Consider the following 17729-nt stretch of genomic DNA (forward strand, 5'->3'; position numbering starts at 1 on the left):
ACATTGTGCCAAAATGTGAAAAACGTCTTACAACTAGTTTTGGATTCAACTGGTATGGCACAAAATTCCTTTGGTCTTACCTCATTATAGAAGTCTTAAAAGGATTGATTCGCATATATTTAATGCTTCTGATGTTTTCTGATGCATTTTCATGCATCTTTATCGAATTTAAAATGCCAACAGCCCATCATTCAATTTTTTTTGGTGAGTTCACAGTTTTTCAACAAATTCACCACTTCTTTTTCACCAAATTCAACATTCTCTGTGGCGAATGAGAGGTCTCGTCTCCTGCAACATTTTATAACCTTTAGATGTATTTTCACTTTATTCAAAGTGAAAAAATTGAACCAAAGGAGACCAGACAGAAAAACACTTTTTCATCGCTCATTTTGAATCGATCAGAAAATAATGACACTGTGTCAAAAATAAATCTTTCTGCTCTGAATTAGATTGGCAAATGTCACATGTACAAAATGCAATTGGATTCAACTGTCAAACTTCATACAAGTTTAAGTGGCGACATCTAATTGTCAGCGATCAAAATTAATTTATACACCCAATATTAGCATAAGCTTCAAAGTACTTCGATACTAAATATTACACAACGTGCAATGGCATTGAGGAATGAGAATAAAGAATTCTATGTACATTTTGTGTGTGTATAAATGTGTGTATGTGCGCGAGTTTGTGTGGTCGCAGCATCTGGACTTAGAATTGGAATGTGCTTGATGTTTGATGCTTGAGGAAGAATTAAAAATTAATAAGCATTTTGTTGTGCAAACTTTGTGTAATGATCGTTGCTAATCTTATCATGAACTTTCATGACCTCATGCATAGCGCTGAGTGAGTGAGCTCTGGTTTTCGATGCTACAAAATTCCACACAACATGAAAATAAACCGAGGTGGCTTTGTTATGTAAGCGGAAATGGAAATGTACAAAATGTACGGAATTGTTTTGCAGCATGCGACACATAGAGAAGGTGAACAGTGGTAGTAGCAGCAATAGAGCGCGATAAATGCGTAATTATGAATATTGCCAAATGGCGAATAAAGGCAAACGAAATTGAAAAATCACTCAATCGTACAATTTATCAAATTGTTTGCACAGCTCACACCACCTGCATATTTTTCGAGGGCACGCAGTGAACAATTGACTCGGAATAAAAACACACACACAAAGAGAGAGAGAGAGAGAGGCGTGCACATACAACGTTAATTCGGTTCTGGGTAATTGAGTTGATTTTCATATTTCAAATCAGCAAAATTCAATTAATCAATATTGATTTATAAAAACATGCGGTGCGAAAAAACACGGTGTGGTAATAAATCGGCCCATATTTTTAACGTTACAAAATAATGGATTTTAATCCATACATATATGGATGTGAGCGCACTTGTTCGTTCATTCTATTTTTCACACTCTCTCGGGCATTAAAGTGTCTGCCTGCAGATGTGCATTCAATGTATTTGACTGGAAGTGTTGCCTTCATTATTGTGGGCTGCCTTTTTTTGTTTGCCCTTTTTATCCAACTGGCATATATTTAATGCAGTCGATTCGAAAAATCGTAATATCTAAGCTCTCCTCATACTGCGGCGTTCATTGCAAAATGCGCATTCTGTCTCTGCACCAGCACAAACACACGCATATACAGAGAGCTAGAGATATGTTCACATGAAATTTCTCATTTCCAACAGCCAACAAAATTACACACATTTTGAACCATTTTTTAGTATATTTGTTTGTTCTCATTGAACAAAATAGAGAGAGAAAAAAAGAGCAAGTCTTGTGCTGCGTTCTTCTCTTCTCATTTCTCATTACAAAAACACCACAACCATTTTCATCTCAAACCGATGAACCGAATCTACTTTTATTTTCGATATTATTATTCTCAATTCCATCCATCGAATGCAACCAACATTCAAGCTGTACGGCTCATTCTCGCTCTCTTTCTCTCGTCCTTCTCTTTTTTTACTTTTGCTTGCTCATTGTCGAATTTTATGGCACGATGCGTATATTAAACTCTTTGACTGTGATTATTATGAGTTTGCAGTAGAAGAAGTTTTGAAGTGCCAATTCATTTCGCATTTCGATGGCGAATGTCATTTTGAAAAGAACTGCGAACAAAGTATGAAAAGCAATTGAGATTCAAAATTGCCATCATTTTATTAGCTGTTCGTGTTTGGATTTTGATCACCGCAAATGCCACAGAAAATGCAGCACAGTTTTGTTCTTCTTATTATTATGCTTCACAAACATGGGCGAGTCAGTGTGAGGTGGAGAGAGAGGAGGAGGAGAAAAGAGATAGCTGAATTTATATAATATTGAGAGTCATGCAGACATTGCTCTCATTGAAAACAATGCTCTTCCGAGATAAAATCCGAAAGATATTTTTAGTGTGTATGCACACGGATGGTTGTGTTTGAATAGCATCATATCGATATTAACTTTTTTCATCAACACTTTATTCAGGGGTTAACGATTACAACTGCAAAAATAGATATACCAGAATTGGAAAGAATTTTAAGAAGACGAACAAAAAAAAAACAACAAACGAACCAAATTATCTTTTTAAATTCAAAATAATGCAAAAGCACTTTCACGTTAGTTTTATTCTCACACCGTAAACTGCATTATGTATCCAATTTATGCAAGAATGCATCCCAAATTGTGTATGGTATCTTCGGATTTATTTATTTTGTACATTTCGATGCATAGTGGTTGCGATTATTTTCATTTAGATAATAAAATGCAACATCTATCCCGAGTAGTTCAAGAATGAGAGGAAAAGAGATAAAATGAAAAAAAAAAAAAAAAAAAAAAACAAATTAAATTGAATTTTTATAAATGTTTTATGCAAAGCACACAATGATTTCGTTCGAGCAAAAGATCAAAACGATTTTGGTTTGAATTTCTTGGCAAAAATGCTACTTTTTACCTGATTTCAACAATCGTATTTTTCGAAAACCTCACAGTCTCGACTGTGTCTTGCATCACCAAAAACAACATTTTGCCTTTGTTATGATGGGTAAAAAAGGTTATGATTTCTAATGAAATCTACATTCATATTTGACAAAAGTCACACACATATTCTCACATTCTCTCCCCCACATAACGACATATTCAATAACAAATAATTCCGATGTATGCATGATTGATTTGGCTGGCCTTCGATCAAACACCAGCATAATCAAACATTTTGAAAGCATTTACATGTGCGTAAAAAATGGAATGGCAAACATTTTAGTTCGTTTTTCCCCTCATCTTGGAAAATCCTATTATAAGCAAAAAAAATAAAATGTCTTACATCCGTAAGATGAACTTTTCCACACTGTGATCCACAACATGCATTTATTACATATCTTTGACTGTAATTAAAATTCACGAGAAAACTGAATCTGACATTAGTTTTGTGATACAAATAATTGCACTGTGCGTCATTTTTCAACTTCAAATTTCTGATAGAAACGAGACCAGTCGGTTTTACATAATTCGGGGGCGCTGATTTCAATGACGTCACTCGTTTTCCCCCATCACGTCAGGATTTTCCACAATTTTCCTCGGAAGTTTCCCGGAAAACCCAAATTGGCTGTTTATACTCTAGTAACATTTTGAATTCATGCAATATCAGAGGGCGTTGTATCAGGCGTTGTAGTACGGTTCAAGTGTAGTTGAGTCACATAATTCGTTTTGAAGAAAATTGTGTAATTTGAAAAAAAAAAAAAAAAAATGATTTGGTTATTCCCTTCTGAAGTCACATTTTGAAGTAAAATTGGTATCCATTCAAACGCTCTGAAAATGAGTATTTGGGGGCTTTTTGGCATGAAAAGATCGAATCTGACGCATTTTTGCTATAAAATTAGTTTTGAATACACTTCCCCCAATCATCCTTTGAATTCAGATTTTGAATTACTTTTCTTGTTTCAAAGTTATCGTGTTAACAAATGTTTGCGTACAGCATACCACGCACATACATTCGGACATCGAAAACACCCAGAAAACATGTTAGGGGTGTTAATTTTTCGTCCGAATCCAATACTTCACCTTACACACTAGGTGTGTGCGGAAAAGTAAAATATATTCACCCGAGAATTCGACCTCCAAATTCTTTGCTCCATTGGATTGGCAATTTTTTTGTTGAATAGTAGCGAATGTCCAAAAATGGAAACACCATATAATGAAAAGCTTAACTTGTTTGTTCGATCATTCCAACACAATGATCAAACATATGACATAAACATGTATGGCTTACTTATGGTTAGTATTATGTTGAACTGAGGATTAAAATGCCCACAAACATTTAATTCTTTATAATGTAGCTATTTTCTTTAGTCAATTTTTCTCTTCGTTCAATTCACAGCAAATGAATCGAATCGACCAATTTTCAATCACCAAAATTCCATCAATTCTCGAAGCTTTTGCGCATTTCAAATGGACACAAATTGTAACTTTTTTCATACATATAATGCCGTACAATGCAGTTCAATGATCCGTATCTGTACAGTCATCATCCCGGATTTATAAAAAAGGCAATAACCAAACAGATTGATTTTGTATGAAATTTTAGAATAAATTGCAAAAATACGTGCAATTGTTAGAAAATAGTTGAATAAACCAAGTGTTTTGCCCCAATGATAAAGTTTATTCACAAACCGAATATTTCGATTGAATGGAGAACAAAAAAAAAACACTAACAACGAAAATTGGACTTTGTCGGAAGTTTTGAGGTTTTGTCGATTTCATTGCCGTACAAATCGCAATGATGCTTCTATATTTGTATTCATCAATTCGTCAAAAGTTTTTACATTTAGCCCATCTCTTGCTACACCACACTAATGAATGTTTCAACAAATTATTATCAATGAATATCGCATGTAGAATATATGTGGTAAAAGGGGTAATCATTGTGAATTGATGAAATTCTGAGCTCATTCCATACACCACGCTGCCATACATATTGAAGAGTATTCAGTCTTATTACCGGAAATGGTATAAAAAAAAGTTCAATCTGCGTACAGAAAATAAATCATAAAAATGATGGCATGGCATGTAAAAGTTAAAGAAAATCCTGAATATTATGAGAGTTTATTGTACTATATCATCTTGTAACCAAAGAATATTCGCTACATTCATAATTTTTTAAGTTGTTGCAAAAGTTGAAGAAATAAATTCTCTCTCGCTCTCGCTCGGCTGGTATCACAAAAATCTTATTTCGATATTGCACCAAATAATTGGAGGCAAGCACTATCAGTGGTACAAAATAGACAGAACACAGCACAATGGTTGCAAAAGTGCAAAACAATCAATTTGTCCAACATATATTTGAGAAATTTTTTGTTTCTGATTTGTATATCATTATTTATTGAACGATACACTTTTTCAAGGATACACCACTTTATGGTACATACATTGATGTGTATTGTTTTGTAATACTGATTATTTTCCCGAAAGATCGGAGTTTTCCTTTTTTTGCCTCAATTCTTTTGCACTCCCGTTTTGGCTCATGCTCACAACTTATTGCAATGTGAAATTATACTTTGTAACGTGTAAAACGTCTTATACATAAAAGTTTAAAATATAACATAAAATACGAGATGAAATAAGCTCAAGATTAGTACACGTATATGGATCAAATATGCGTTTCAAATACATCTATACAGCATACCCATAAGAGAGCCGAAAATTAGGTACTTTCTCAAGAAATGGTCCAAAGCGTTTACTAACCACATCGCATTTTTGTGTGTGACGTGATACTACGGAGCGCGTTATGTTTGGTGTGAATGTTTGACGTCGTCATGCCCAAAACTTTACCTGTTTGAATATTTCAATGCAGATATACTCCTCTCTCTCTCTTATTCTTCTCTCTTTCTCTCTCAAATTTTGACACTATTATATGTGCGATGCGTTGAGGTAGTTATAAATATTTGGATTGATCGATACGAACTGTGGCTTGATAATTTCATTCTGTTCCAGTCGGTCATAAAATGCAATCAGGAGAGAAAAGAGATTCGAAGTACATTAGATTGTGTAAAATCAACCCAAATATAATTTTATTTTATTTTATCCCATAGAAATTTTATACCAAAGGTGACGTACTAATCGAATTCAGTCAAAAGATTTCCATCAAAAGTTCATTTATCAGTATACATTGAAATGATAAAATTCAAAATGTCATGGAACATTTGATAGAGAATGTTTGTTTTTTCTGCGAGAAAAAGGAATAGTAAAAGAGGCAAAATAAAGGTTTGTGGTAGCACAATGTGTTTTAGGGTTGATCATCCCTAATACATATGTTTATGTATGATGAGAATATTTTCGTTCACCTTTTTTCCACTTTCCATAATTTCTCATTCACATTGTTTTATTGTAACTTTCGCGTCACTTCCCCCTTTTTTATCTTTGGGTCTCGCTCTCTCTCTCTCTCTCGTTCGCTCTCTTACCGATTCACCGATATTTTCTTGTCGGTGGTCGATGGTTTTATCACGATGAATGTATGCGAAAGCACAAACCAAACATGAAAAATATTGCGACTGAATATGTGAGTATCGAGAAAAACGGTAAACGTGTGTGAGTGTTCGAATGATGGAGAATGAACAAAAGAGACAGATGACAAAAAGAAGAAAGTTATGTGCGCATAATGGAAAATGTCAACTGAAGTCATCGACTAGCAAGCCATTAATAAACACATACCAACTTTTACCATTGAGAGGATATGAGCCAGAGCTAAAGCTATACACAATATGAATGATACTATGTGAACATCTCGCTGTTCGAATTGCACATACATTCAAGATAATAGTGCCGTATTACAGCAAACCTATACGGCACAGAACCAACAATTGAATGACAAAGATTATATTTGATGAAAAGCGAACAATATTGTCTAGCTATTGCTGCAGCAACGGAACGATGAAAATATTGTCCTGTGAAAAAAGAAAAAATAAATAAATAAAAAGCAAACGTGCTTAGACATTTGCCATTGGAAAAAATATATGTGGAGACCACAACATAAACTCTTACACACCAACTCTTACTTTGTGTGTCCAGGTATATACATATCAATATCCTGATTTCTGTGGTACGCTTCCACATTCCTTTTGATTCTTACCATTTCCAAACTGACTAACATTGTTAGTTTGATTTGAATGTTACTTGGAGGGGTTTTTGGTTTATTCAATCTCTTTCTCTCTCCCTCTCTTGTATCGTTCTCTTGCTTCACCTCGGATGGGATCTAGTCACCCCGTCGCTGGTCTCTCACATCAATGGCCTTTGTTTTATGACCATCAACATTACCGTTTTGTCACCAATTTATGTTTTTATTTTAAGCACCAGCGATGTCGTCAAAGGTGCATAAAAAAATATGAAGAAAAACTGAAACGAGCTATACAGAACTAAAAGCAGCTTTGAACAGTGGTCGAAATATAGTTAGTATATTTTACCATAGCTGTGCTATATATTGCGGTCGTCCTTTTTTTCGTGGTGTATTTTTCGTGTTCAGGTATTATTTGGATCACAAACTGTTGAACGAGGAAAAAAAATCGAAAATTTATTACAGCTTTACGATATGGCATCAAGATTCCCGTAACAGCCAACAATAATGATGGCGGCCAACATAAGCCAAGGTAGAATTCACATTTCTATTTGAATTTTGATTCGAATGCGAAAAAACGAACCGCACGCAATTCCACATGAATATAATATGGGAAGAGACGAGAGAATTTATTTTTTTGCTGAAATCGAGACCACAAAGCGGAACATGCCATCGAGCCAAATGACCGAAGTAGAAAGCAAAAGGCAACAGATAAAAAGATTCTCCGACAACGGGCGACTTTTTATTACATTCGAAAATTGGAAAATGCCAACATCCTAACACTGATCATAGAGATACTTTTAAAGCAACCGTCAAGTAAGTGCTTTGCCAATAAAATTCCATGAGGTGAAACATACGCGTTATTGAGAAACCAACATTTCGACTCGAGTGCGTGCCTGTGCATTGATGCTTGTATGGATTATTAGTTTTTTTCTTCTCTTCATACAAGACGATATGGATTTAAGATGCAAAGAGCATCATATAAAATTAGAATCAGAAGCATTTACGTTAGATTAACTGTGTTTGAGTGGTTTATCATACATAAATTCGATTGCGGAAAAGTATCATGCATAAAAATAAAAATTCGATTATACAGGGTGGGCCAGAATAACTGCAATTTTTATATGTGCTCAGAAAAAGTATTGTTTTTTACTAAAATTGAATGAAAACTTTATTGGGATTTAGAATAGGGTCCAAAATTTTAAATTCATGTTTTGGTTTTGATTCTTCCTCCGTTTGCACGGATCACCAAACGCAAACGTCGTAAAAACGATTTACACGCGGACCGCACCATTTCGATGGGAATATCGTTCCAAATCTTGACGATTTTCTTTTTAAATGCATCCAATTTTGTGGTTTTCGTAATCTTCAGATCATTTAACTTTGATTGCATGTAGCCCCACACAAAATAATCCAATGGATTCAAGTCTGGAGACGATGGCGGCCATTCGTCTTTATCAATAAAATCAGGCACATTTTCCTTTAACCACTGTTGCACTCTGTTTGCTCGATGTGACGGTGCCCCATCTTGTTGAAACACCCATGGTTCATTACCAAACACTTTTTTGGCGTGTGGCAACAATTTTTTGCGCAATATTTCTTCTTCATACACAGCTGCATTGATTTTAACGCCACTTTCAACGAAAACAAGGGGAAATTTGTGATCGGCCGAAAAGGCGCCCCAAACCATGACACTTGACACATTTTGATATCGTTCAACGACTAAATCATCTTCAGGAATGTCCTCAATTGTCGCCGCGTAAACACGATCATTTTGCGCATTGAGACTTGGCTGCAAAAGGAACAACTTCTCGTCGGAGAAAACGATGTTTGAGGTTGCGGCCCGGCTTAGCAGCTCTTTGCATTTTCGCTTTCTATCTTGCTTATTTTTTTTTTGTCAAACCATGTTTTCGGGTTTTTTTGAATGTTTTCATTCCCAAATCTTCTCTCAACACTCGTCGCATTGAAGATCGACTGATATTGTGCTCACGAGCTAATATTCTGGCGCTTCTTTTGTTATTTCGAAGAATTTTCTTTCGTACCTTTTGGACCAGACCTTTTGTTCGTACAGATCTTTTTCTGCCCGTTTTTCGCTTCACATCGACAGTTCCACGCTCCTTGTATCGTTTTATGGTGCGATGAATAAAATTCAAACTGATATTGTCGATCTGAAGCTTCCGAAAAATATCAATTTGTCGCAAACCTTTTTTATGCAAATTCAAAACGAGTTGACGTTTCACATCCATTATTGTAGCAAAGTAAACAAGAACTGCGCAATAATGTGCATCATCACAGTGGATAACCAAAACATGAATAAACATAACGGTAAGCAAAAGAGTGACTGGAAAGTTATTATAGTAGTATCTACATAGGTGCGAAAAAAAATTGCAGTTATTCTGGCCCACCCTGTATATTGCAGCACGCGGTTCGAACCGTGACAAAATGAGAGAAAGTTTAACTATATATAGTTTGCCGAATGGATCAAAAATTATGGATTATATACGTGCATGTGTATCGGCATTAGCATAATCGAAAGGGAAAAAAATATGGAAAAACCGATCGAATTTTCTTGTACCAAAACACACCATAATCTATATATGTGTAGCCATAAATTCATCATTCGTGCCTTATCGCAAACACGAAACATTTTGCCGTCTTCGAAGTGGCAAAGAGCACCATAAAAAACAATCAACCAATGTTCGCAGCATCGAATCGACAGCATTCAACTGAATTGAAATTATGCAGCATTTATTCATTCTCTTCTCTTTCGCTCCCTTTTCTCTTGCAACTTTATTCCGAAATGCTGCGTTTGTTGTGCGTTGAACATCAGGTGACGAACATTTTGATACCTAGTTCGTTCTTTCTATTTCTCTTGCTCGCTCATCAACTCTCTGTTTCACTCTGCATGTGTATTCACAACAACATGTCGGGGAAAACTGATGCCAGGTCTTAAAAACATATCATAAATCTATTTACAATTACATTGAAAACGATTTCGAAATCCATGTGAAAATGACTTGTGTATGGGTTGGCTGATAAAATCATTTTGCACACACAGCACCATATCATACACAGACACACGCTTGTCCGATTCATTTGTGTTCGAATCGTATAAATGCGATGCGAAGGGAAAAATTGCGTCTTTGTATTCGGATGAAGGGAATAAAATTCGCTTTCCATCTCTGTCTTATTTTCGCTTCTGTTCGTTATTTTGTTTGTTGAAAACGAAATATCGTATAGCTTTATCGAGCATGGGGAATTTTCATTGCTTGCACAGTACACAGTCATTGAATGTATATGTGTCGATGTTTATGTGTATAAACAGCACGAATAAAGTATGGAATATAAAAAACATGTACAGAGCAATTTCAACGAATCAAACAAATCGAATTGAATCCGAATTTCAGAAATAGATCGGTTGAACAAATATCACATTTGTGCCAATAAAAATTACCGATTTCATGAAAACATTCCGAATTCTCTCAGTTTGATTTGATTCGATTGAACTCACATTACTGTGTTACAATTTAGATTTGAAACGACTGATTAGAACGAAATTGATTTGGGAACTGGAAAAATTAATGAAAAATTGTTATTTAACTTTTGGTCAAATGAAAATTGTGATTGGTATATAAATAAACATTTAATTTATTCTTTGGGTATTTTGTGCTGTTATTTCACCTTTGAGTCCTTGCTGCTCTCTCACTTATTTTAGTTTCGAAAATCCCGATATAAAGCATATAAAAAAAAACTAGGGAAAATTGTATTGGTGTATGTATTTTAGTACGATTTTTGAATGAGAGAAAATACTGTTCGAGGGGGAGAAGGTTTGAGTAGTCGAGCTCAAGCTTAAAATGAGCTGTTACCTGCAAAACCATGGAAAGCTTCTCCTGAAGGTGCTTTTTTCTCAAGCAAATACTTCAACGAGCGAGCAACAACAGCAGCAGCAGCAACAACTATTTGTTGCTGTTCGGTGGTTGTTGTTGTTGTTTCTTCTTTTTTTTCTCTGATATCGTTATCATTGTGGCTGTTGCTGCTACTTCGATATCATTCGCAAGCCATCCGAATACATATTTGAATGTGTGCGTTGAATAGGGGAGCGCGAGATAGAGACCAGAACGACAAATATATATATATATATAGAGAGAGAGAGAGAGAGAGAGTGAGAGAGTATGGCAAATCCATTGTTCTGGTATTTGTTATCGCGTCGAGCAAAATGTGTCATTGTATTGGTGTAATGTGAAAATACACGTATGTCGTTTCGATTCATACACCCCCTGTAAAAGTTTCACCACTGTTCATCTACTTATTATCAATCAGCATTTTAATTTAAAATTTACAGTGTCAAAAATTGAAAAATCTTCTAAATAATATGATAAATTGAAGAAAATCAAACAAATCAGTATTTAAAAAGATCAAACAAAAAAGTGAATGTCTTAAAGAACCTGACGAATATTTACAAAAGTTTTTTTTTTGTTGGAACTGTTGCCCTCCATGTAATAATTTTGTGAACACATGCACATGTGTTCATATATAAGGAATCAAATGTACGGCTCAGGTGGATAAAAATGCTCGAGCTTTCTCTGACTCAGTGAGCGACTGAGCGAATCCGATGCGAATGTATTTGTATTTGTGTTTGAATGTGTGCGTAGTTCACGATGAAAAAACGAACGCGAGGGAGAGAGAAAGCCTGTTAGAGATAACCGACACGACTCGACACGACAAAACGAATCCAAACCGAACCGAAATGCTACGACAGGAATTTTACTCAGTTCCATTTGGCGTACATGTAGTATACTTTCTACGGCTCTGTGTGGTAGTGGTGCTATAACAGAATTGACACGCGCGTCAAAAATTCAACTTCAGTTTTGTGTTGTGTGTTTTGTTACAATATAATAAGTTATTTGAGTGTAAGCAAAAAAAAAACTTTTTTTTCTTCTTTTCGAAAAGAATCCAAGAAAAAAATTTGACAAATAAAATAAAAAAGCATAAAAGTGAAACGAAGAATTTAATGCAAAAGCAAGCGCAAGATAAATTGAATATTTTCCGAGAGATTCTTGAAAAACCAATTGAATTTTACCGAAAATTCAATTTGGAAATTTTCTCTCATTTTTTTTTGTTTTGAATTGCATACAAGATGTTAGATAGAGCTACAATTTGTAGCTCAAAACAACAGGGATTGAGCAAAATCATAATACTTACGGATGTCCAAGATTGACTTGAAATTTAATTGAAATTTGTTGTCAATTTTTTCATCTCTCTCTCTCTCTCTCTTTCAACTTTTAAATGTAAACTGTGGGCTGATCATTCAAAATCTATTTAATATTGAATTGATTGTATTCAATTAATTTTCCACCACTTTAAATGTCGCATGTTGTGAGCGATACTTTGCCTTGAATGTCAACTTTGGCCATTGAATATGATGATCAACAGTAAATAAACGAACAAATCCACACTAGTTACACAAAATATCGTGTGACATTAGACGGTATAGAGAAACGAATAACAAATTGAAACGGATCCATGTAAAGAAGTGAGAAGAGAAAAAATTGAAGAATAAAACTAACGGAAAAAATTGAGAGAGAGAGAACTTAAACTTTGGTTCGAGGGGTTGTTTGTTTGCGACTTTGGCTCTCGAATTCAATTGATAACAAAGAAGAGAAACAAAAATGATGATGGCAATGACGACGATGACGACGACGACGACGACAACGACGAAAAAAACAACGCAAAAGAGACAAATGGAGATTCGAAACTTGTGAATAAACGAATGGATGAATAAACGGGGGAAAAAGTAGTGAAAAATGACGAGACTGAGTTTTCGAAAAACAAATTACAAATCGGTCGACGATATTGTTTTTACTGTTGTTGTCAGTGGAATTGAGAAGCGACCGAACATAATAATACAAAAAAAAATATATCCATTATTTATACATAGACACGACAATAATAATCGACCTGTTTTGCTCCCATACACAATATACAATATACAAATTCGCCGCCGCAGGATGTTTCGTTCACCAAAGAAATTTATTACGATTTACTGTTGTTTCTTTCATTCTTTGGGTAGCTTCTTTTCGCGTTTTCCATAGAACTACAAACGATGCACGATATAGAACAACAGAACGGCACCTAGCGCATAAAACACATAAGCTCTCACACTATTGTATCGAGTTATTTTGCTTTATGTCTTCATTTTCATCAGTAGTTTGTTTATTCTGGTGCCTGTGCTGTTGCTGCCTTATTTCCAATGTGTATTTATTCAAAGAGCAATTCACGATGAGCGCTGATACAGCGAATGTGTTTGTGATTATCATATAGTATACATAATCACGACGGCCACGACAACAATGATGATGAAATGAAATCGATGATTTTGATTCATATGTTTTCGTCCCTCAAAACCCGAAGAAAACCTGTACGCTTTGTATTTGTTATATTTGTGTTCCATTGTTATTATTTTTCAATTAATATTTGGAATAGGCGCGCACTCTCAATGCTACTCCACTCCAACGCTGAGATAGTATTTAATAGCAAAAGTATGCGGTTTCGGTATTCCTGTTAAGATGTGCTCAATTGAAAGCGAAACCAAACAAACGAGAGCAATATTTGCCAATAGAAAATGGATTAAAACACACACGAAAAAAAGGAAACGATTCGAATTCAAGTCGTACGAAAAATCGGTTTTGAACTATCTCTCTCTCTCTCTATCTCTATGAAATCAACTGTAACGCGACGAAATTGAATTTCCAATCGCATTTTATTCCGTGCTACCTAGCTTACCGCGCTTAATTCATGTTAAACGACTTTCAATGCAATTTATTCAGAAAATGGCTAGAAATGTTCGAATATTTGGTCATAATTTTCTACATTCAAGCACAATACATAAGCAATGTCTCTCTTTCATGTCGTGTGCCAGAACAGCTTTTTTACTTTTCTTTTCAACTCTTATGCTCAATTTTCGTTGTTGTTTTGTATATCACAGTGCGTAACACAGCACATGCCACCATGTTAAACATGCAACAAATAGCAAAAGTCTCCCTCTCTTCGTTCGAAAGGAAAAAAAATATATCCATTAATAGGCAGCAAGTTTTTAGGAATTTCTTATTCACTTAATGCTCGATATAAATAGAAAATGAAACAAAGATCAACAATTGAAGTGAGAATGGGACAGAAAATACAGCAAGAAAATAATACAACTGCCACCACTAATGCCGCATAAATTTATTCCGAATGGCTTCGTTCTCGTTTTGGTCATACAATTCTCTCATTTATTCGACGTTAGTAGTCGTTGTTATTGTTGTCGTGGTTTTTTCGATTCGTCGTCAGTATCGTTACTATATTTGTATGCTTCGTTCGCTTTTTTCTGAACTTATAATTCAATAAATGTGTGTGACTACGTATTTATGCCTTGCATTTTGTCCTTTTTTCGACCTGTTCGTTTCGTTTTTGGTTACGATTTTGGTCTCTCTTTCTACGGCTCTCTGTCTCTCACACCATCTTCTCCATTTGCCTTTCGCATATCATTCAGCAGTCGCAGTCAATGCGTATTAGTGGAATTCGATTGATTTATCAATATAACGCACGTACAAAAATATAGTTACAATCTATTTCTGCGCTGCATAGAAACGCTGCATAAAAAAGTATACACAGAGCAAGCGAGCGAGCAAACGAACGATTGAATTCGCCTGGTAGAGGCGGTGACAATGAAATGAGAAGAAAAAAATAATAATACGCACGTAATAAAATCTAATTCAATTGATCATTTATGTGCTTGTGCATTGATGAGTGGTTCGAAATTTAAAAATACACACATTTTTTTATTCACTTTTATTTATTCGACTACAGATACATAATTCAATTTTCGGTTGTCGATAATACACAAAATAAAACGGAGCTACATTTCTTGGAATCGAATGAAAGAGCTTAGCAAAATACCAATTTAAACCACGTTTCCCCCACACAAAAAAATACAAAATAAAAATAATTTTGTGGTTGAAAAGAGAAAAGAAAAAAATAACAAAACACAGTGAAGCTTTTGAGTGAACACATCTAAAAGCGCATTTCAGTATTTCCTCGAAAGCAAAATAAACGATCAAATTAATTTTCGTGAAACGAAAACGAATCAAGGAACAAAAAAAAACAAATCAGCGAACGGCATATAGCTTTTGAAATCCGGATGAGAGACAAACATAGCAAGAGAATAAACACACTGACAAAATTTTAAAAAGAGAACATAGAATACAAAAGACAAGTTAAAACGAAGTGGCAATTATAAATTAAAACAGATACGGTAGCACCGATAAGCTCAAACACAACGGCTATTCGAAAGAAAAACACAAAATTATCATCATAAAAGTAAGTTTTCGCGCGCGCGTCAACACACGATATTAGACACATATATATAACCGGATAATAGCTCCTTAGCGCTAAATAAAGAAAACACCAAAAATATATCCACACTCACACACAAGCAAATACGACGAAAACAAGTAAGTTCCTTTCGACAATTTTCAATTTTTTATTTTATTTTTTTACATCGTATACTTTGGAAAGAATGAATGACGTTTTCAATTTACCAACAAGATTGGACTTCACATAAAACACACGTACGAGAAAAAGTTTTAAAAATGCGCACGAGACAGCGAGTTCAAACTTCATCATTTCATATATGCAGAAAATAAAATGAATCAGTTTGATGTACTCGTTTCAAGTGAACGAAAAAAAAAAACAAATCACTATATTTTATATATATATATTCGGTTAAAGTTGTGTGAGAGTATATGATGATGATGATTCTTAGTGAATCTTTTGGGAAAATCTTTTGACTTATTCAAAACTTCTTCAAAAACTTTTGTTAGTTTATCCTAGTTTCTTTTTTCTTCCAAATGTTTATTTATATTTATTTTGGCATTTCTCGTTCATTCGTTGTTATCGTTGTCGCCTACCACTTACAAATTCCATGTTAATTTACGAATGGAAATTGAAGTTTACTTTTATTGAATAGATTTACGTGTGTTCAATGCGATTGTGTGTTTATCGCAATGATTGCGACGCAATCAATCAAATCAATCCAAACATTCGACCAAATCAGTTTTAATCTTAACACAATATTGAGTTCAAATTGAAATGTAATTGGAAACGAACGACAATGAAGATGTCGAATCATTTTTACTAATGGAATTTCGTTTTCTCGATGCTGAATCTCATTGGAAATTTTTCGACGAAATCTATCAATCAATGAAAAAGTACCGAATACAAATCATTCACAATATGTCAAAAGCGTTTTCTTTCGTTTCGCCGCTTATTAAACGGCGACATAATGTTTATATGGTAGCACTTGATTTATTTCGAAAAAATAAAATTGATAATCGCATTTTTGAGAGAGAGAAAAATATGTCGAATAAGGTTTTTTCTTCTTGTCTTTTTATTGTGCATTTTTTTTTTTTGCTATCTTTTCACAACACCCAATCTAAACGAGTTTCACCTCATTGACCTAAAAAGAATGTACATATACACTTTATTGCTTACATGAATTCCGCGAATGATTGCAAGTGAAGCGCATAGGTGAGTGGAAGAATATGCACAATTGACAATGATGGTGACATGTAAGGAGCGCACGATGAACAGAAAGAGTGCAAAATAGAAGAAGAAAAAATAATGAAAGAATCAGTCACACAAACAAATATATATCGTTCAACAGAAACGGCAGAGCAGCGACGAGCGCAAGTGAATGATTTGAGCGAAGAAATGCGAGTTTGAGGAGAAAAAAACTGAAAGACAGAGCTAGAAAGAGTCAGAGAGAATAAAAAAAACCATCGAATACAATAATGATAATAATAATAATAATAATAATAACGTATTAGAAGTCGATGGCATGGATAATAAGCAAAGTGGAAAAAAACTTGCGATAGATTGAAATGTAGAGAAAAAAAAAAGCAGCAGCAGCATCAACGCAGCAGTAGAAGCACAGACCTGCACAGAAAAATAGAGAAAAAAAGCTCCGTTGGCTTTATCCACCTTAGCCTTATTACATGTACGATGTACAACGACACAATGTACCCACATCATCTCGCGTGCCGTGTATATGCAATCGCTCTCTGTGTGTCATATGTTGGGGCTCAGATGAATGTGCGAGAGATACAGAAGAAGGTGATTCGTGTCAAAGAAGAAAAGCGTTAAAAACCAGAATGCAGAAAAGGAGTGAGAGGATACGTAAACTACGTGATCTTTGCTTGGCACAAATGAACAAATAACACAAAAGTAACAACAACAAAAAATAAAGAGAGAAATGATAAAGAAAAGAATGAAGAATGAAAAAATCCATTTAGACATAAACAAATAGAAGCATCCGCAAAACTCGTGTGTGTGTGTGTAAACTTGGCTCTTTTTCTCTGGCGATGTGTATGCTTTGGCATGTTTTTTCGTCGGTGGTGTTGTTGCACGCTGATGCTGCTTCTACTGTCAATGTGGCTGCTGTGCGGATGATTCGATTCACTGCATATTATCTATATGTAGAGAAATTGATCATATTTACACATGATTCCATTTCCAGCCAATAATCGGGTTCTATGTTCTAATTTCCCATGATTAGTCTCTCTCTCTCTCTCTCTCTCTCTCTCTCTCTCTCTCTCTCTCTCT

General features: G+C 34.8%; 2 protein-coding genes across 5 annotated transcripts in view; both read left to right on the plus strand.

The window, feature by feature from the left end:
- Positions 1–17729, plus strand: part of LOC116350443 (neurocalcin homolog) — a 109125-nt gene that overhangs the window by 25119 nt on the left and 66277 nt on the right. The window lies entirely within an intron of this gene.
- Positions 1–17729, plus strand: part of LOC116350421 (neuronal calcium sensor 2) — an 84131-nt gene that overhangs the window by 25097 nt on the left and 41305 nt on the right. Inside the window, exons 1-2 of one of the 3 annotated variants that reach the window (XM_031782233.1) lie at positions 11886–11998; positions 14937–15580. The exons of the other annotated variants lie outside the window; for them this stretch is intronic. The gene's annotated coding sequence lies outside the window, so the exon portion shown is untranslated. Of the gene's footprint in view, positions 1–11885; positions 11999–14936; positions 15581–17729 lie in introns of those variants that run through there. 3 annotated transcript variants of the gene reach the window in all.

The sequence above is a fragment of the Contarinia nasturtii genome, unplaced genomic scaffold, assembly GCF_009176525.2.
Source record: "Contarinia nasturtii isolate CC-2019 unplaced genomic scaffold, AAFC_CNas_1.1 Cnas_scaffold_129, whole genome shotgun sequence".
Lineage (NCBI taxonomy): Eukaryota > Metazoa > Arthropoda > Insecta > Diptera > Cecidomyiidae > Contarinia > Contarinia nasturtii.